The 20,662-nt window shown below is 40.8% G+C and overlaps 9 non-coding genes and 3 pseudogenes across 9 annotated transcripts; all 12 read right to left on the bottom strand.

Annotated features, from left to right (window-relative positions):
• Positions 1 to 2,457: 2,457 nt before the first annotated feature.
• Positions 2,458 to 2,576, bottom strand: LOC142514539 (5S ribosomal RNA). The gene has a single exon (XR_012810428.1). It is a non-coding gene; the product is annotated as a 5S ribosomal RNA (ribosomal RNA).
• Positions 2,577 to 3,258: 682 nt separating this feature from the next.
• On the bottom strand, positions 3,259 to 3,377 carry LOC142506697 (5S ribosomal RNA). The gene has a single exon (XR_012804979.1). It is a non-coding gene; the product is annotated as a 5S ribosomal RNA (ribosomal RNA).
• A 669-nt stretch (positions 3,378 to 4,046) lies between these two features.
• Positions 4,047 to 4,167, bottom strand: LOC142507499 (5S ribosomal RNA). The gene has a single exon (XR_012805755.1). It is a non-coding gene; the product is annotated as a 5S ribosomal RNA (ribosomal RNA).
• A 681-nt stretch (positions 4,168 to 4,848) lies between these two features.
• On the bottom strand, positions 4,849 to 4,967 carry LOC142514752 (5S ribosomal RNA). The gene has a single exon (XR_012810630.1). It is a non-coding gene; the product is annotated as a 5S ribosomal RNA (ribosomal RNA).
• A 9,166-nt stretch (positions 4,968 to 14,133) lies between these two features.
• Positions 14,134 to 14,250, bottom strand: LOC142508062 (5S ribosomal RNA). Its single transcript, XR_012806294.1, has one exon. It is a non-coding gene; the product is annotated as a 5S ribosomal RNA (ribosomal RNA).
• Positions 14,251 to 14,924: 674 nt separating this feature from the next.
• LOC142512811 (5S ribosomal RNA) lies at positions 14,925 to 15,042 on the bottom strand (annotated as a pseudogene).
• A 680-nt stretch (positions 15,043 to 15,722) lies between these two features.
• LOC142507966 (5S ribosomal RNA) lies at positions 15,723 to 15,841 on the bottom strand. Its single transcript, XR_012806201.1, has one exon. It is a non-coding gene; the product is annotated as a 5S ribosomal RNA (ribosomal RNA).
• A 678-nt stretch (positions 15,842 to 16,519) lies between these two features.
• Positions 16,520 to 16,638, bottom strand: LOC142511492 (5S ribosomal RNA; annotated as a pseudogene).
• Positions 16,639 to 17,321: 683 nt separating this feature from the next.
• Positions 17,322 to 17,440, bottom strand: LOC142510345 (5S ribosomal RNA). Its single transcript, XR_012808462.1, has one exon. It is a non-coding gene; the product is annotated as a 5S ribosomal RNA (ribosomal RNA).
• A 682-nt stretch (positions 17,441 to 18,122) lies between these two features.
• On the bottom strand, positions 18,123 to 18,229 carry LOC142512901 (5S ribosomal RNA; annotated as a pseudogene).
• Positions 18,230 to 18,831: 602 nt separating this feature from the next.
• LOC142514864 (5S ribosomal RNA) lies at positions 18,832 to 18,950 on the bottom strand. Its single transcript, XR_012810740.1, has one exon. It is a non-coding gene; the product is annotated as a 5S ribosomal RNA (ribosomal RNA).
• Positions 18,951 to 20,118: 1,168 nt separating this feature from the next.
• On the bottom strand, positions 20,119 to 20,239 carry LOC142506887 (5S ribosomal RNA). The gene has a single exon (XR_012805161.1). It is a non-coding gene; the product is annotated as a 5S ribosomal RNA (ribosomal RNA).
• Between the last annotated feature and the right edge of the window lie 423 nt (positions 20,240 to 20,662).

Here is a 20,662-nt window from a genome sequence, read left to right as displayed (position 1 = left end):
TTCATGGCATCAGCAAGGTTATTCGGTCGCCCTGTGTTCACCAATGTAAATATATCGGGATTCAAGCCATTGATGAACTGATCAGCAACAGCTTCGTCATTTCCAGCCACATGGGGAGCAAACTTCAATAAGGTAGAGAACTTGGTCACATATTCTTCAATGTTCAGCTGACCCTGTCTCAAATTGGCAAATTCCGCCCCCTTATCTTTTCTGTACGACACTGGGAAAAATCTTTGATAAAACTCAGTTTTAAATACATCCCAAGTAATAGTCGTACCCCGATGCTCCAAGGCCTTCTTCATCGTAATCCACCAGTTCTTTGCAACATCAAGCAACTGGTGCCCAATCAATTAAATTCGGCGCTCATCACTGTACTCCAGTGAATCAAACATCATCTCAATGTTATCTAACCAACTTTCACACTCAACTGATGTCTCAGTACCCTTCAGTGTCGGTGGTTTGAACGACTGAAACCTTTTCAATAATGTCTCCATTGGAGTGGCTGTAACATCCATTGGAGGATTCGATGTGCTACCCTGTTCTGGTATTCTTCGAGGAGGCATATCTGAATATCAAAAGGATTAGTAACCCCAATCCAACAAACCTGTTTCAATTCAGTCCCTCCTCCGATCATCTTACTGCTGATCAAGAATCGGTTCAAATTCGTTCCCAATAATACATATTACACAATCGAATCAGATAAGTCAAGTAACATGTATTATATAAAGCAGTAAAGCATACTAGCAATCACAAGCAAGGAAAGAAAACTCAATCTACCTCGCTCACTAGCTTCTTTCTCAGTCTAAAGGATCTATCGCTCTGATACCACCTGTTGTGGGGGCCCGGACGCTAATCATGTTCTTAATCATCATTGGGACTAATTAATCAATTATAAAATAGGGTCTAAATTTTTTTTAAAATCCGGAACGTAGTGAAATAAAACGTATATACATCTCAGTATAAAAGTACAAGTCCTGTACCACATACATTTATTCAACTAAGGTTTAACAGCTAATATCAAGTGTCCAACCCTATCTCTAATCCAAGTCCGGAGCCTCCACTCTAATCACGATCTTTCCTCATCTCCTCGACCCTGAGCCTGTCCCACCTGTTGTCATGCACACATACAAAACAAGACAATAGCCGGATAACTCCGGTGAGAATAAATCCCAGTATAAACAATGTAAACATGCAATCATATAAAAACATATACAAAAGCATATAACAAATATCATTCACATGCAGCCAATCAACAAACATGTATGATATCAAAACTGTAAATCAACTAGTCGTATCAGCCATAGAATTGACGAATCAATCAAGGATTAAGCGAATCAGCCAATAATTAGACGAATCAGTCAGGGACTAGGCGAATCATCCGATGACTAGGCGAATCAGCCAGTAGCTAGGCAACTCAGCCGATAGCTAGACGAATCAGTCTATGACTAAACGAATCAGTAGTCAAAACATGCAGTGGCTATAAATCAATAGACTACAAACATCAATCTCATTAACTACAAATATCAATGCAGTAAACTAGGTATGTGATTTAGGGAAACTCGAGTCAAACCTCACTCGAGTTGTGCAATCCCAACTCAACATTAATTTATACCTTTCTTTCTGTCACTCTGACTCTGTCAAAGTCTCGAACTCAAAGCCTGACAATATCAATCTGGCAATAACAATATCGAGGAGTATAATATCAATACATTGCTCCAATCAAATCTGTTCTGCTCAATACTCAATCTAATTCACTATCGATGGCATAACGGTACAATATCGGTATACCCAACAATACAATATTAGTAAGATATCACTTCCAATATCTCATAATCGAATTCAAAATCGGACGGGCGGAACGTTCACAAATCACAAATCTATACGCTAAAAGGCGTAAGGATTTCTTAGAGAAATCCTCGACTCTTCCTGCTAAATTCTGAAGAAGGAAACTTATATATATATATATATATATATATATATATATCTCATGCATGTAAAGATATGTGTCCCATTCTCCCTGATTTTCAGTCGGCGCTCGGGCAGTTATAAACTACCGCTCGGGCGCCGAACACTCTGCCCGGTACTCGGCTTGTTATCCATTGGCGCTCGGGCGGTAATTTTCTACCGCTCGGGCGCCACAGGTTTTGTCCGAATAGTATTCTTATTGAACACTGGCGCTCGGGCGGTCATTTCCTACCGCTCGGGCGCCAACAGTTCTGTCCAAATATTGTACTTTTCATATGTTTTGCCCAATCTGGTCACGAAATGGCCCGGCTATAATCACCTCAATTCTTAATCAATAATCTAAGATTAACAGAATCAAAATCTCGGGCATTACACCGGGAGTGCCCGTGCTACGTTGATTTCACATGTTTTATCTGGTCCTGATCGAGATTCAGATGATTTGAGCCGAAATTCGTCTGTCAACAAGTAATCAGAAATACAATAACACGAAAAGGGGTTCAACACGAGGACTTCCTAGGGGGTCACCCATCCTAGTACTGCTCTCGCCGAAGCACGCTTAACTTCGGAGTTCTGATGGGATCCGGTGCATTAGTGCTCGTATGATCGCACCCGACATTGAGTGGGATGTTTATTCTTATATCCCTCGAGTACGTGTGGAGCGGGCGCCGATGGACAACACGTGGCACTGCTCTCGTCCAATCAGAACCATGAAGTTAAGCGTTCTGGCGCGATGACAGAGCTAGGATGGGTGACCTCCCTGGGCATTCCTCGTGTCGCGACCGTTTACGTAACTTAGGGCTAAAACAGTCGAAATAATTGTTTTTAATGAGTTAACCATCTCCAGAATAATCTGCGTCGTACTCTTCTGCACAAAACCGGCTCACGACAACAAAAATCGCTAAATGTTCCCAGAAAATAGAAAAAAAAAAGAAGAAGAAAATAGCGAATGTAAAGCTATTATTATGCCTAGGATACGATAAAATGGAACCGGAATCGAATTTCAGACTTCCTAAACGAATTTCTCGAGGAAACGGAAGCTTAACAGAAGCGGAAAATCGCAAATTTGAGGGTCTTAGAGAAGGAATTCGGCTAAAATCTCGCCAGCTCATTGCAGAGTAATGAGTCTCTTTCGTTTGCCCGTTTACAATCAAATTAGGCTACAATTTTGTCCAAATCCGGTAGTGCCCGAGCTACGTTGATTTCACATGTCTTATCTGGTCCCGATCGAGATTCAGATGATTTGAGCCGAAAATCGTCTGTCAACAAGTAATCAAAAATAGAAAAACACGAAAAGGGCTGCAACACGAGGACTTCCCAGGGGGTCACCATTCCTAGTACTTCTCTCGCCCTAGCACGCTTAACTTCAGAGTTCTGATGGGATCCGATGCATTAGTGCTGGTATGATCGCACCCGACATTGAGTGGGATGTTCATTTTTATATCCCTCGAGTACGTGTGGAGCGGGCGGCGTTGGACAACATGCGGCACTGCTCTCGCCCAATCAGAACCATGAAGTTAAGCGTTCTGGCGCGATGGCAGAGCTAGGATGGGTGACCTCCCTGGGCAGTCCTCGTGTCGCGACCATTTACGTAAATTAAGGCTAAAACAGTAGAAATAATTGTTTTTAATGAGTTAACCGTCTCCAGAGTAATCTGCATCATACCCTTCCGCACGACAAAAAAAATTGTTAAATGTTCCCAGAAAATAGCAAAAAAATAAGAAGAAGAAATAGCGAATGTAAAGCTATTATTATGCCTACGATACGATAAAATGGAACCGGAATCAAATTTTGAACTTCCTAAGCGGATTTCTCGAGGAAACGGAAGCTTAACAGAAGCTGAAAATCGCAAATTAGAGGGTCTTAGAGAAGGAATTTGGCTAAAATCTCGCCACCTCGTTGCGGAGTAATAAGTTTCGTTCGTTTTCCCGTTTACAATCAAATTAGGCTACAATTTTGTCTAAATCCGGCAGTGCCCGAGCTACGTTGATTTCACATGTCTTATCTGGTCCCGATCGAGATTCCGATGATTTGAGCCGAAAATCGTCTGTCAACAAGTAATCAAAAATAGAAAAACACGAAAAGGGGTGCAACAGGAGGACTTCCCAGGGGGGGTCACCCTTCCTAGTACTTCTCTCGCCCTAGCACGCTTAACTTCGGAGTTCTGATGGGATCCGATGCATTAGTGCTGGTATGATCGCACCCGACATTGAGTGGGATGTTTATATTTATATCCCTCGAGTACGTGTGGAGCGGGCGACGTTGGACAACATGCGGCACTGCTCTCGCCCAATCAGAACCATGAAGTTAAGCGTTCTGGCGCGATGGCAGAGCTAGGATGGGTGACCTCCCTGGGCAGTCCTCGTGTCGCGACCATTTACGTAAATTAAGGCTAAAACAGTCGAAATAATTGTTTTTAATGAGATAACCATCTTCGGAGTAATCAGCGTCATTCCCTTCCGCACAGAACCGGCTCACGACAACAAAAATCGCTAAATGTTCCCATAAAATAGAAAAAAATAAGAAGAATAAAATAACGAATGTAAAGCTATTATTATACTTGGGATACGATAAAATGGAACCGAAATCGAATTTCGAACTTCCTAAGCGGATTTCTCGAGGAAATGGAAGCTTAACAGAAGCGAAAAATCGCAAATTAGAGGGTCTTAGAGAAGGAATTCGGCTAAACTCTCGCCAAATCATTGCAGAGTAATGAATCTCGTTCGTTTGCCCATTTACAACCAAATTAGCCTACAATTTTGTCAAATCCGGCAGTGCCCGAGCTACGTTGATTTCACATGTCTTATCTGGTCACGATCAAGATTCAGATTATTTTAGCCGAAAATCGTCTGTCAACAAGTAATCAAAAATAGAAAAACACGAAAAGGGGTATAACACGAGGACTTCCCAGGGGGTCACCCATCCTAGTACTGCTCTCGCCCAAGCACGCTTAACTTCGGATTTCTGATGGGATCCGGTGCATTAGTGCTGGTATGATCGCACCCGAAATTGAGTGGGATGTTTATTCTTATATTCCTCGAGTACGTGTGGAGCGGGCGGCGATGGACAACACGCGGCACTGCTCTCGCCCAATCAGAACCATGATGTTAAGCGTTCTGGCGCAATGGCAGAGCTAGGTTGGGTGACCTCTTTGGGCAGTCCTCGTGTCGCAACCGTTTACGTAAATTATGGATAAAACAGTCGAAATAATTGTTTTTAATGAGTTAACCGTCTCTGGAGTAATCTGCGTCATACCCTTCCGCACAGAACCGGCTCACGATAACAAAAATCGCTTAATGTTCCCAGAAAATAGAAAAAAATAAGAAGATGAAAATAACAAATGTAAAGCTATTATTATGCTTGGGATACGATAAAATGGAACCGAAATCGAATTTCGAACTTCCTAAGCGGATTTCTCGAGGAAACGAAAGCTTAACAGAAGCGGAAAATCGCAAATTAGAGGGTCTTAGAGAAGGAATTCGGCTAAAATCTCGCCAGCTCATTGCGGAGTAATGAGTTTCGTTCGTTTGCCCGTTTACAATCAAATTAGGCTACAATTTTGTCCAAATCCGGCAGTGCCCGAGCTACGTTGATTTCACATGTCTTACCTGGTCCTGGTCGTGATTCCGATGATTTGAGCCGAAAATCGTCTGTCAACAAGTAATCAAAAATAGAAAAACACTAAAAGGGGTGCAACACGAGGACTTCCCAGGGGGTCACCCATCCTAGTACTTCTCTCGCCCAAGCACTCTTAACTTCGGAGTTGTGGGGTCCCGGACGCTAATCGTTTTCTTAATCATCTTTGGGATTTAATTATCAATTCAGATAATCAGGGTCTAAAAATTTTTCTTTTTAAAATGCAAGTGCGGAGCGTAATGGAATGTAACTAATATACATCTCAGTATATAAGTACAATAATGTACAACAATTATTCAAACTAGTCTAAGCTTCAACTACTAAATTTTAAGTATTAAACCAAATCTACAATAAGTCCGGAATCACCACTCTAAACTCGTCTTCTCTCATCATCTTCTTGACCCCGATCCTGTCACACCTGTTGTCATGCACACATACAAAACAAGACAACAGCCGGATACTCCGGTGAGAATAAATCCCAGTATAAATAATGTATACATGCAGTTAACTGAATTAACATAAAAGCATGAATTATATCTTATCACATGTAGCATAACCAAACAACATGTATCAATACCAGTCTGTAAATAAAACATGAATCGTAATCTACGAAACATAAATCAATACGGATCTGTAAATCAAATTCTAGTCTCAATATCTAAGACTCGACTCATCTCTCATTCTAATCTAGGGATCCTGATCTAATTTAGACTTTGGTATGCTGTATCGAATGTCTACATAGACGTCGATCTACATCTAAGCTCATCGATACACCGCAAGTCTAGAGTCTATGCGGTTCTGTCAAAGACTCGGCGGTTCTGCCCTAGCTAGGCTGATCTGCCCTAGACTCAAACTCTGGCTCTGCTATAATTCAATAGACTAAACATATCAATCTGATAATCTGCAAATATCAATGCAATAAAGTAAAGTATGTGATTTTGGGAAACTCAAGTCAAACCTAACTCGAGTTGTGCAATCCCGAATCAACATTTATTTATACCTTTCTCTTCACGATCTGATGAAGACGAAGTCTTGTATGTCAATCTGTCCATACCCAGTCTGGCAATGACAAGTCACATAAATACCATATCAGTATATAACTCAATTCAAGACCCGTTCTGATCAATACTCAAATCGGTATATAATCTGATCCATATCTGAACAAGGTACAATCTAATTCAAATCAATGATATCACGATACAATCGAAATCATTACTGAATCTGATCAATCTCAATCAATACTGAATCTGATCAATATCAATCTACTGATGTTTCGACAGCATAACAATACAGTCTTGATACCCCGTCAATCTCAACATCACAGATATAATACCAGAATACATAATCAGTATCCGTACAATTCAAAATTTGAATAATAACACAACTCTGATATAGAATCTCAACTAAATCAACTCTAAAATTCATAATAATTGTATAACCAGTCTATTCTTTAATCTGACTTCAATTATACAATGCCTACTGTAGCAGGAACTTCATATCTGATTCATATTCAATTCTGACAATATCATAAATTCAAATCATGTCTAAACGTAACAAAACTTACGTCCAGTTGTAGCTGTCGTCGCTAGTAACACGATACCGTACTCGGATTCAAAATCAGACAGACGGAATTTGCGTGGCGTTCAATTTTCGCACATCAGGAACTTGGAGCTTCGGTTCCTCTCTTCCTCTTATTTCTGAGAATTTGACGTTGCTTATATATATATATATACATATACACGTCGCACGGTGATGGCAAGTGGCATCCTTTCGTTTTGCATGCCTCGCGCATATGCGCGCACAAGGTCGCGCATATGCGCCTGGCTTTCTGCCCGGCACCTTGTGGTTTATCCTCTCGCGCATATGCGCGACATTTCTCGCGCATATGCGCGAGATGTTCTGTCTCGCACATTCCCTTACTCGCGCATATGCGCGCCTTCCGCCGCGCATGTGCGCCGAACTCTCTGGACGTTCCGCGCATATGTGCGCATTCAAGCCGCGCATGTGCGCCGATTATATTCTTCACACCTAATGTGATTTCTTCTTTCGGCTCTCCCGATCTGATCCGTTCCGTCTATAATCATCTTTAAATAAATAAATAAATCATTTCAGATTAATCTCAGATTACAGTAACAAAATCTCGGGCCTTACATTTCTCCCCCTCTTAGATCGGAGTTCGTCCTCGAACTCGCAAGTAACCAATTCAGATATATCAGAAGAATGTATACAGAGTTTAAATCAGAAACTCATCTCAATGAATCAATTCTGAAATCTCAATCTCATATCAGATTCTGTCTTTCAAATAATCTCTTTGCTATTTTGAAAATCTTACTGTGTTTTCAACAACAGAATAATTTTCATTTTCTTCTGAATCAGTTCCATTTTTCTTGCTCTATCTCAGACTGTATCAGATCTTATCTCAGATATCTTTGAGTCATTATCCTTATACGCAGGAAATCTGCAGTTCTCATTGGACCAGAATGCACAAAGTAATAATGTTTCGTTTTCACTAGTGCTAACATCCAGCACTACGGCTCTATAAATAACTTCCCATATCTGGATAGTATAGAAAAGAGTTCGTGGTATATTCTGCCACAAGCACAAAATCAAGCAAAATCACAATCTGATATACTCTACTTCGGCATTCTAGTTATTCTGACCACTTTTCTGACATCGATCTGTGTCATTTGGTCATGTTTGTATGTTATCTGGTACAAACTAATAGATATAGATTGAACAATCTGTCAATCACAATCACATTACATCACAATCTGGAAAGTATTGCAGTGATCTCATTACGGAATTCATCGAAGTATACTCCCCATGTCTAGTCAGAAATATACAAATTCTGTAATAAATCTTTTGATTTCTATCTTTCTGTCTTCATTTATTGGCAATTCAGACATTTTAGTACAAGTTCTACCAACATTTCAGTACCAATTCTGTCACAACTGATTTAATCTGTCTATATAAAAACTATCTGTTCGAATTATCATATACTTTCTGTTACCTGAACGACTACTGAATCCATTTCTGTGCGCTTCTGACCCAATCTGTCATTTCCAATTCGAACTATTTGGTATAAACAATCAGTTAATAATATAAATTAAAGAAAAATACCTACCTGGTATTCGGTTCTGATTATCGATATCAAATTCTGTTGTACAATTCTGAAACATTTGACATTACAAGATAATCATTTTCATACAGTAAAAATCACATATCTGTCACCCTGATCGATGCTCTGCTCTGATTATCGAAATTAAGTTCTGGACATTCTGATTATATTTCTGAACTGCTGTAATTCTTGAATTCAGTTCTGATTCGGTTTGAATAATCTATATCAAACACTGACTCAGAATAACCGTACTATCAAATCAGATTCGGAATATCAATAATCTATACTGATCTAGAAGCTAACAATTCTCAAGCAGTTCAAAACATACTCAGATAATACAATCTGCCCACTCTGACAAAATAAATTCTCTGATATTTCTGATATCGGTATCGTTCTCAGTCACTGATCACAATTTTAACTGTGTCAAGAACAATCGGTATACTAACTTCAGATATCGCACACTCTGAATACAATCTGTTTCAAGCAGAATTCATATCTGAAAAATTTCTGTATACAATAATCACATTTCTCAGAATATCCCATTCAATCTTCAGTTATTCGATTCAATCAATCAGATGCTGCGAATATATCAAAATATCATAGATACAACGAGCATGAAATCATCAGAATATCTCTGAACATACTGAAATATGCCAAAGAGAAACAATAAATCAGATGTAACTCCTTGTCGGTACTCTTCTACTGATCTTTTAATTCTTTCAATTCATTCAGTGTCATTCTGGACATTCAATATCATTCTGTACTGAATTCTAAAACAATAAACATTATCTGGTCTCAATTCAATTCTGAAATCTATCTTTCTGATATAAAGCAAATCTGAAATCTTATCTGGGCAAACATCAGCTAACTCGTACATCATTGGCAAATCTGCCAATGCTAGACTCGATTTCAGTATGTCTACTGAATACATAAGGATGCCATCTGCTCCTTTCTGCAACAATCGAGTCCCTAGACAACATAAATATCAAAGGAATTCTGAATCTAGAATCCTTACCGTGAAATCTCTACTCATCAGCCATATCTGGTCTGAATCTTATACTCTCCTGAAAGGAATCTATAATAGTTCTGTACTTAGTTCAGCATATTAATGTCAATCATGAAATCAAATCAGAAAACACAAGTACATCATAATTTAACTCGATCTCATTCTCATCTTACTGTAGTATACAATATATCACAGAAATCTCTGATATCAATTTTTCTTTCCCAGAAGGTACAAAAATTAATACTACCGCAATACAGACCCAACAGGTACCGTATATCAATGCAACTAAGTCAGAGACAATTGTAAGAAATGCATTAATATATATCAATACATATGCAATATAATCATAAAAGAACAGTACTTGCCACTATATCATCAAGTGCCTCTTGGGTCTGTTCCTCGGTCACTACCACCAGATGGTCTAGCTCTCTGAAATCTGCGGGAATCTCTCTGGGGACAAACTCTAGCAAAGTGTCCCGGCTGTCGGCAGATACGACAACTACCAGTCACTCCCTAGCATTGCCCTGTGGAATGTCTCCCTCCGCAAATCTTGCAATACACTCCAGTATAACTTGAGCTGGAACCACTGGAGCTAGTTGAACCGCTCAGTCCGCTCCTTAACTTCTTGAATGGTTTCTTTCGAGCTTTCAGCAAATCTTGCTTTCCACTCGTGCTGCCGCGATCAAATCGGAGAGGGGATTGCTGTGTCTGGGGTTGCATCGCACACACCCTTTTTAGTTGTCTAATCAGACTCGCCTCCGCTCTCTTCGCTTTACTCAATGCATCAGAAAAATGATAAGGTCGCTGCATATTCATCAATGCAACTATCTCCGAGTTCAATCCTCTAATGAACTGATCCGCTACAGCTTCATCATTTCCAATTACATTAGGAGCAAAACGCAGTAGAGTAGAGAATTTAGCAACATATTCTTCAATATTCAGTTGACCTTGTCTCAAGTTCTCAAACTCTGCTTTCTTGTCCTCTCGGTACGAAACTGAGAAAAATCTTCGATAAAATTCAGTTCTGAATATTTCCCACGAAATCACTGTACCTCTCTGTTCTAGCATTCTTTTACTTGTAATCCACCAACTCCTGGCAGTCTCTCGTAACTAGTGGAATATCAGTTTAATTCTCTGCTCATCTGAATTATTAAGTAAATCAAACAGTATTTCTATGTCATCAAACCAGTTCTCACAATCTTCAGACGTCTCGGTACCACTCAAGTTCGGCGGCTGAAATACCTGAAATTCTTTCAACTGTATTTCCATATGAGTTTCTGATACATCTATCTGTTCAGTCGAAGTACTACCCCTTTTTGGAATTCTCCGTGGAGGTATATCTTCTTATCAAAACATTAGTGCTCAAATACTACAAATCTGTTCCAAATCTTTCTCTGATCATCTTACTGCTGATCATGAATCAGATCTGATTCATACTCAATAATACATAATACCAACTCAAATCAGATAATCAGGTAACCATGTATTTTGAAGCAGTAAAGCATAATGTCATGCTAGCATACGCAATGTCGTTCAACATTAAAATAATTCTCACGCTAGCAATCACATGCAAGGAAAGAAAACTCAATCTATCTACCCCGCTCATTCTCTTCTATCTCAGTCTAAAGGATCTATCGCTCTGATACCACCTGTTGTGGGGTCCCGGACGCTAATCGTTTGTCTTAATCATCTTTGGAAGTTAATTATCAATTCAGATAATCAGGGTCTAAAATTTTTTCTTTTTAAAATGCAAGTGCGGAGCGTAATGGAATGTAACTAATATACATCTCATTATATAAGTACAATAATGTACAATAATTATTCAAACTAGTCTAAGGTTCAACTACTAAATTTTAAGTATTAAACCAAATCTACAATAAGTCCGGAATCACCACTCTAAACTCGTCTTCTCTCATCATCTTCTTGACCCCGATCCTGTCCCACCTGTTGTCATGCACACATACAAAACAAGACAACAGTCGGATACTCCGCTGAGAATAAATCCCAGTATAAATAATGTATACATGCAGTTAACTGAATTAACATAAAAGCATGAATTATATCTTATCACATGTAGCATAATCAAACAACATGTATCAATAACAGTCTGTAAATAAAACATGAATCGTAATCTACGAAACATAAATCAATACGGATCTGTAAATCAAATTCTAGTCTCAATATCTAAGACTCGACTCATCTCTCATTCTAATCTAGGGATCCTGATCTAATTTAGACTTTGGTATGCTGTATCGAATGTCTACAATAGACGTCGATCTACATCTAAGCTCATCGATACACCGTAAGTCTAGAGTCTACGCGGTTCTGTCAAAGACTCGGCGGTTCTGCCCTAGCTAGGCTGATCTGCCCTAGACTCAAACTCTGGCTATGCTATAATTCAATAGACTAAACATATCAATCTGATAATCTGCAAATATCAATGCAATAAAGTAAAGTATGTGATTTTGGGAAACTCAAGTCAAACCTAACTCGAGTTGTGCAATCCCGAATCAACATTTATTTATACCTTTCTCTTCACGATCTGATGTAGACGAAGTCTTGTATGTCAATCTGTCCATACCCAGTCTAGCAATGACAAGTCACATAAATACCATATCAGTATATAACTCAATTCAAGACCCGTTCTGATCAATACTCAAATCGGTATATAATCTGATTCATATCTGAACAAGGTACAATCTAATTCATATCAATGATATCACGATACAATCGAAATCATTACTGAATCTGATCAATCTCAATCAATACTGAATCTGATCAATATCAATCTACTGATGTTTCGACAGCATAACAATACAGTCTTGATACCCCGTCAATCTCAACATCACAGATATAATACCAGAATACATAATCAGTATCCGTACAATTCAAAATTTGAATAATAACACAACTCTGATATAGAATCTCAACTAAATCAACTCTGAAATTCATAATAATTGTATAACCAGTCTATTCTTTAATCTGACTTCAATTATACAATGCCTACTGTAGCAGGAACATCATATCTGATTCATATTCAATTCTGACAATATCATAAATTCAAATCATGTCTAAACGTAACAAAACTTACGTCCAGTTGTAGCTGTCGTCGCTAGTAACACGATACCGTACTCGGATTCAAAATCAGACAGACGGAATTTGCGTGGCGTTCAATTTTCGCACATCAGGAACTTGGAGCTTCGGTTCCTCTCTTCTTCTTATTTCTGAGAATTTGACTTTGCTTATATATATATATATATACATATACACGTCGCACGGTGATGGCAAGTGGCATCCTTTCGTTTTGCATGCCTCGCGCATATGCGCGCACAAGGTCGCGCATATGCGCCTGGCTTTCTGCCCGGCACCTTGTGGTTTATCCTCTAGCGCATATGCGCGACATTTCTCGCGCATATGCGCGAGATGTTCTGTCTCCCACATTCCCTTACTCGCGCATATGCGCGCCCTCCGCCGCGCATGTGCGCCGAACTCTCTGGACGTTCCGCGCATATGCGCGCATTCAAGCCGCGCATGTGCGCCGATTATATTCTTCACACCTAATGTGATTCTTTCTTTCGGCTCTCCCGATCTGATCCGTTCCGTATATAATCATCTTTAAATAAATAAATAAATCATTTCAGATTAATCTCAGATTACAGTAACAAAATCTCGGGCCTTACAGGAGTTCTGATGGGATCCAATGCATTAGTGCTGGTATGATCGCACCCGACATTGAGTGGGATGTTTATTTTTATATCCCTCGAGTACGTGTGGAGCGGGCGGCGATGGACAACACGCGGCACTGCTCTCGCCCAATCAGAACCATGAAGTTAAGCGTTCTAGCGCGATGGCAGAGGTAGGATGGGTGACCTCCCTGGGAAGACCTCGTGTCGCGATCGTTTACGTAAATTATGGACAAAACAGTCGAAATAATTGTTTTTAATGAGTTAACCGTCTCAAGAGTAATCTGCATCATACCCTTCCGCACAGAACCAGCTCACGACAAAAAAAATCGCTAAATGTTCCCAGAAAATAGAAAAAAAATAAGAAGAAGAAAATAGCGAATGTAAAGATATTATTATGCCTGGGATACGATAAAATGGAACCGGAATCGAATTTCAAACTTCCTAAGCGGATTTCTACAGGAAATGGAAGCTTAACAGAAGCGGAAAATCGCAAATTAGAGGGTCTTAGAGAAGAAATTCGGCTAAAATCTCGCCACCTCATTGCGGAGTAATGAGTCTCGTTCGTTTGCCCGTTTACAATCAAATTAGCCTACAATTTTGTCCAAATCCGGCAGTACCCGAGCTACGTTGATTTCACATGGTTTATATGGTCCCGATCGAGATTCAGATGATTTGAGCCGAAAATCGTCTGTCAACAAGTAATCAAAAATAGAAAAACACGAAAAGGGGTGTAACACGAGGACTTCCCAGGGGACCCCATCCTAGTACTGCTCTCGCCCAAGCACGATTAACTTCAGAGTTCTGATGGGATCTGGTGCATAAGTGCTGGTATGATCGCACCCGACATTGAATGGGATGTTTATTCTTATACCCCTCGAGTATGTGTGGAGTGGGCGGCGATGGACAAGACGCGGCACTGCTCTCGCCCAATCAGAACCATGAAGTTAAGCGTTCTGGAGCAATGACATGGGTGACCTCCCTGGGCATTCCTCGTGTCGCGACCGTTTTCGTAAATTATGGGTAAAACAGTCTAAATAATTGTTTTTAATGAGTTAACCTTCTCCGGAGTAATCTGCGTCATACACTTCCGCACAGAACCGGCTCACGACAACAAAAATTGCTAAATGTTTCCAGAAAATAGAAAAAAAAATAAGAAAAAAAAAATAGCGAATGTAAAGCTATTATTATGCCTGGGATACGATAAAATGGAACCGGAATCGAATTTCGAACTTTCTAAGCTGATTTCTCGAGGATACGGAAGCTTAACAGAAGCGGAAAATCGCAAATTAGAGGGTCTTAGAGAAGGAATTCGGCTAAATTGTCACCAGATCATTGCAGGGTAATGAGACTCGTTCATTTGCCCGTTTACAATCAAATTAGGCTACAATTTTGTCCTAATCCGGCAGTGCCCGGGGTACGTTGATTTCACATGTCTTATCTGGTCCCGATCGAGATTCAGATGATTTGAGCCAAAAATCTTCTGTCACAAGTAATCAAAAATAGAAAAACACGAAAAGGCGTGCAACACGAGGACTTCCAAGGGGGTCACCTATCCTAGTATTGCTCTCGCCCAAGCACGCTTAACTTTGTATTTCTGATGGGATCCGGTGAATTAGTGCTCTTTGATCGCACTCGATATTGAGTGGGATGTTTATTTATGTATCCCTCGAGTACGTGTGGAGCGGGCGGCGATGCACAACACGCGGCACTGCTCTCGTCCAATCAGAACCATGAAGTTAAGCGTTCTGGCGCGATGGAAGAGCTAGGATGGGTGACTATCCTGGGCAGTCCTTGTGTCGCGACCATTTACATAAACTATATATATAACAGTCAAAATAATTGTTTTTAATGAGTTAACCGTCTCTGGAGTAATCTACGTCTTACCCTTTCGCACAGAACTGGCTCACGACAACAAAAATCGCTAAATGTTTCCAAAAAATATAAAAAAATAAGAAGAAAAAAGTAGCGAATGTAAAGCTATTATTATACCTGGGATACGATAAAATGGAACCGGAATCGAATTTTGAACTTCTAAGCAGATTTCTCGAGGAAATGGAAGCTTAACAGAAGCGGAAAATCGCAAATTAGAGGGTCTTAGAGAAGGAATTCGGCTAAAATCTCACCACCTCATTGCGGAGTAATGTGTCTCGTTCGTTTGCCCGTTTACAATCAAATTAGCCTACAATTTTGTCCAAATCCGGCAGTGCCCGAGCTACGTTGATTTCATATGTCTTATCTGGTCCCGATCGAGATTCAGATGATTTGAGCCGAAAATCGTCTGTCAACAAGTATCAAAAATAGAAATACACGAAAAGACGTGCAACACGAGGACTTCCCAGGGGTTCACCCATCCTAGTACATCTCTCGCCCAAGCACGCTTAACTTCGGAGTTCTGATGGGATCCGGTGAATTAGTGCTAGTATGATCGCCCCCGACATTGAGTGGATGTTTATTCTTATATCCCTCGAGTACGTGTGGAGCGGGCAGCGATGGACAACACGCAGCACTGCTCTCATCCAAACAGAACCATGAAGTTAAGCGTTCTGGCGCGATGGCAGAGCTAGGATCGGTGACTTCCCTGGGCAGTCCTTGTGTCGCGACCGTTTACGTAAACTATGGATAAAAAAGTCGAAATAATTGTTTTTAATGAGTTAACCGTCTCCAGAGTATTCTGCGTCATACCCTTCCGCACAGAAATGGCTCACGACAACAAAAATCGCTAAATGTTCCAAGAAAATATAAGAAAATAAGAAGAAAATAGCGAATGGAAAGCTATTATTATGCTTGGGATACGATAAAATGGAACCGAAATTGAATTTCGAACTTCCTAAACGGATTTCTCTAGGAAACAGAAGCTTAACAGAACCGGAAAATTGCAAATTAGAGGGTCTTAGAGAAGGAATTCGGCTAAAATCTCACCACCTCATTGGGGAGTAATGAGTCTCGTTCGTTTGCCCGTTAACAATCAAATTAGCCTACAATTTTGTCCAAATCCGGCAGTGCTCGAGCTACGTTGATTTCACATGTCTTATCTGGTCCCGATCGAGATTCAGATGATTTGAGCCGAAAATCTTCTGTCAACAAGTAATCAAAAATACAAAAACAAGAAAAGGCGTGCAACACGAGGACTTCCCTGGGGGTCACACATCCTAATACTGCTCTTGCCCAAGCACGCTTAACTTCGTAGTTCTGATGGGATCCGGTGAATTAGTGCTCGTATGATCGCACTCGATATTGAGTGGGATGTTTATTCTTATATCCCTCGAGTACGTGTGGAGCGGGCGGCGATGGACAACACGCGGCACTGCTCTCGTCCAATCAGAACCATGAAGTTAAGCGTTCTGGCGCGATGGCAGAGCTAGGATGGGTGACTTCCCTGGGCTGTCCTTGTGTCGCGACCGTTTATGTAAACTATGGATAAAACAGTCAAAATAATTGTTTTTAATGAGTTAACCGTCTCCGGAGTAATCTACGTCATACCCTTCCGCACAGAACTTGCTCACGACAACAAAAATCGCTAAATGTTCTCAGAAAATATAAAGAAATAAGAAGAAAAAAATAGCGAATAGAAAGCTATTATTATGCTTGGGATACGATAAAATGGAACCGGAATCGAATTTCGAACTTCCTAAGCGGATTTCTCAAGGAAACGGAAGCTTAACAAAAGCCGAAAATCGCAAATTAGAGGGTCTTAGAGAAGGAATTCGGCTAAAATCTCACCACCTCATTGCGGAGTAATGAGTCTTGTTCGTTTTTCCCGTTTACAATCAAATTAGCCTACAATTTTGTCCAAATCCGGCAGTGCCCAAGCTACGTTGATTTCAAATGTCTTATCTGGTCCCGATCGATTTTCAGATGATTTGAGCCGAAAATCGTCTGTCAACAAGTAATCAAAAATTGAAAAACACGAAAAGGGGTGCAACACGAGGACTTTCCAAGGGGTCACCCATCCTAGTACTGGTCTCGCCCTAGCACGCTTAACTTCGGAGTTGTGATGGGAACCGGTGCATTAGTGCTGTTATGATCACACCCAACATTGAGTGGGATATTTATTTTTATATCACTCGAGTACGTGTGGCGAGGGCGGCGATGAACAACACGCGGCACTGCTCTCGCCCAATCAAAACCATGAAGTTAAGCGTTCTAGCGTGATGGCAGAGCTAGGATCGGTGAACTCCCTGGGAAGTCCTCGTGTTGCGACTGTTTACGTAAATTATGGATAAAACAGTCGAAATAATTGTTTTTAATGAGATAACCGTCTTCGGAGTAATCAGCGTCATTCCCTTCCGCACAGAATCGGCTCACGACAACAAAAATCGCTAAATGTTCCCATAAAATAGAAAAAAATAAGAAGAATAAAATAACGAATGTAAAGCTATTATTATACTTGGGATACTATAAAATGGAACCGAAATCGAATTTCGAACTTCCTAAGCGGATTTCTCGAGGAAACGGAAGCTTAACAGAAGCGAAAAATCGCAAATTAGAGGGTCTTAGAGAAGGAATTCAGCTAAACTCTCGCCAAATCATTGCAGAGTAATGAATCTCGTTCGTTTGCCCATTTACAACCAAATTAGCCTACAATTTTGTCAAATCCGGCAGTGCCCTGAGCTACGTTGATTTCACATGTCTTATCTGGTCCCGATCGAGATTAAGATGATTTGAGCCGAAAATCTTCTGTCAACAAGTAATCAAAAATAGAAAAACTCGAAAAGACGTGCAACACGAGGACTTCCCAGGGGGTCACTGCTCTCGCCCAAGCACGCTTAACTTCAGCGTTCCGATGGGATCCGGTGTATTAGTGCTGGTATGATCGCACCCGACATTGAGTGGAATGTTTATTCTTATATCCCTCGAGTACGTGTGGAGCGGGCGGCTATGGACAACACGCGGCACTGCTCTCGCCCAATCAGAACCATGATGTTAAGCGTTCTGGCGCAATGACAGAGCTAGGATGGGTGACCTCCCTGGGCATTCCTCGTGTCATACCCTTCCGCAAAGAACCAGCTCACGGACAACAAAAATCACCAAATGTTCCCAGAAAATAGAAAAAAAATAAGAAGAAGAAAATAGCGAATGTATAGCTATTATTATTCCTGGGATACAATAAAATGGAACCGAAATCGAATTTCGAACTTCCTAAGCGGATTTCTCAAGGAAACAGAAGCTTAACAGAAGCTGAAAATCGCAAATTAGAGGGTCTTAGAGAAGGAATTCGGCTTAACTCTTGCCAGCTCATTGCAAAGTAATGAGTCTCGTTCGTTTGCGCGTTTTCAATCAAATTAGGCTACAATTTTGTCCAGATCCGGAAGTGCCCGAGCTACGTTGATTTCAAATGTCTTATCTGGTCCCGATCTAGATTCAGATGATTTGAGCCGAAAATCGTCTGTCAACAAGTTATCAAAAATAGAAAAACACGAAAAGGGGTGCAACACGAGGACTTCCTAGGAGGTCACCCATCCTAGTACAGCTCTCGCCCAAGCTCGCTTAACTTCGAAGTTCTGATGGGATCCGGTGCATTAGTGCTGGTATGATCGCACCCGATATTGAGTGGGATGTTTTTTCTTATATCCCTCGAGTACGTGTGGCGCGGGTGGCGATGGACAACACGCGGCACTGCACTCGCCCAATCAGAACTATGAAGTTAAGCGTTCTGGCGCGATGGCAAAGCTAGGATGGGTGATCTCGCTGGGAAGTCCTCGTATCGCGACCGTTTACGTAAATTATGGATAAAACAGCCTAAATAATTTTTTTTAATGAGTTAACCGTCTCCGGAGTAATGAGTTTCGCTCCTATGCCCGTTTACAACCAAATTAGCCTACAATTTTGTACAAATCCGGCAGTGCCCGAGCTACGTTAATTTCACGTCTTATCTGGTCCCGATCGAGATTCAGATGATTTCAGCCGAAAATCGTCTTTCCACAAGTAAGCAAAAATAGAAAAACACGAAAAATGGTGCAACGCGAGGACTTCCCAGGAGGTCACCCATTCGGATTTCTGATGGAATCCGGTGCATTAGTGCTGGTATGATCGTACCCGACATTGATTGGGATGTTTATTCTTATATCCCTCGAGTACGTATGGAGCGGGTGGCGATGGATAAAACGCGGCACTCTGCTCTCGCCCAATCAAAACCATGAAGTTAAGCGTTCTAGCGCGATGGCAGAGCTAGGATGCGTGACCTCCCTAGGAAGTCCTCGTGTCGTGTCCGTTTCGTAAATTACGGCTAAAACAATCGAAATAATTTTTTTTAATGAGTTAACCGTCTCCGGAGTAATCTGCGTCATACCCTTCCGCACAGAACCGGCTCACGACAACAAAAATAGCTAAATGTTCCCAGAAAATAGAAAAAAATAAGAAGAAGAAAATAGCGAAAGTAAAGCTATTATTATGCCTGGGATACGATAAATCGGAACCAGAATCGAATTTCGAACTTCCTTAGCGGATATATCGAGGAAATGGAAGCTTAACAGAAGCGGAAAATCGCAAATTAGAGGGTCTTAGAGAAGGAATTTGGCTAAAATCTCGCCAGCTCATGAGTCTCGTTCGTTTGCCCGTTTAAAATCAAATTAGCCTACAATTTTGTCCAAATCCGGCAGTACCCGAGCTACGTAGATTTCACATGTCTTTTCTGGTCCCGATCGAGATTCAGATGATTTGAGCCAAAAATCGTCTGTCAACAAATAATCAAAAATAGAAAAACACGAAAAAGGATGCAACACGAGGACTTCCTAGGGGGTCTCACCCATCCTAGTACTGCTCTCGTCCAAGCACGCTTGACTTTGGAGTTCTGATGGGATCCAGTGCATTAGTGCTGGTATGATCGCACCCGAAATTGAGTGGGATGTTTATTCTTATATCCCTCGAGTACGTGTGGAGCGGGCGGCGAACGACAACACGCGGCACTGCTCTCGCCTAATCAAAACCATGAAGTTAAGCGTTCTAGCGCGATGGCAGAGCTAGGATGGGTGATCTCCTTGGGCAGTCCTCGTGTCGCGACCGTTTACGTAAATTATGGATAAAACAGTCGAAATAATTGTTTTTAATGAGTTAACCGTCTCCGGAGTAATCTGCGTCATACTCTTCCGCACAGAACCGGCTCACGACAACAAAAATCTCTAAATGTTCCCAGAAAATAGAAAAAAATAAGAAGAAGAAAATAGCGAATGTAAAGCTATTATTATCCCTAGGATACGATAAAATGGAACCGGAGTCGAATTTTAAAAATCCTAAGCGGATTTCTCGAGGAAACGA

The sequence above is a fragment of the Primulina tabacum genome, chromosome 10 (genome assembly GCF_025594145.1).
Source record: "Primulina tabacum isolate GXHZ01 chromosome 10, ASM2559414v2, whole genome shotgun sequence".
In the NCBI taxonomy this organism is placed as follows: Eukaryota; Viridiplantae; Streptophyta; class Magnoliopsida; order Lamiales; family Gesneriaceae; genus Primulina; species Primulina tabacum.
This window is presented reverse-complemented; position numbering and strand designations above follow the sequence as displayed.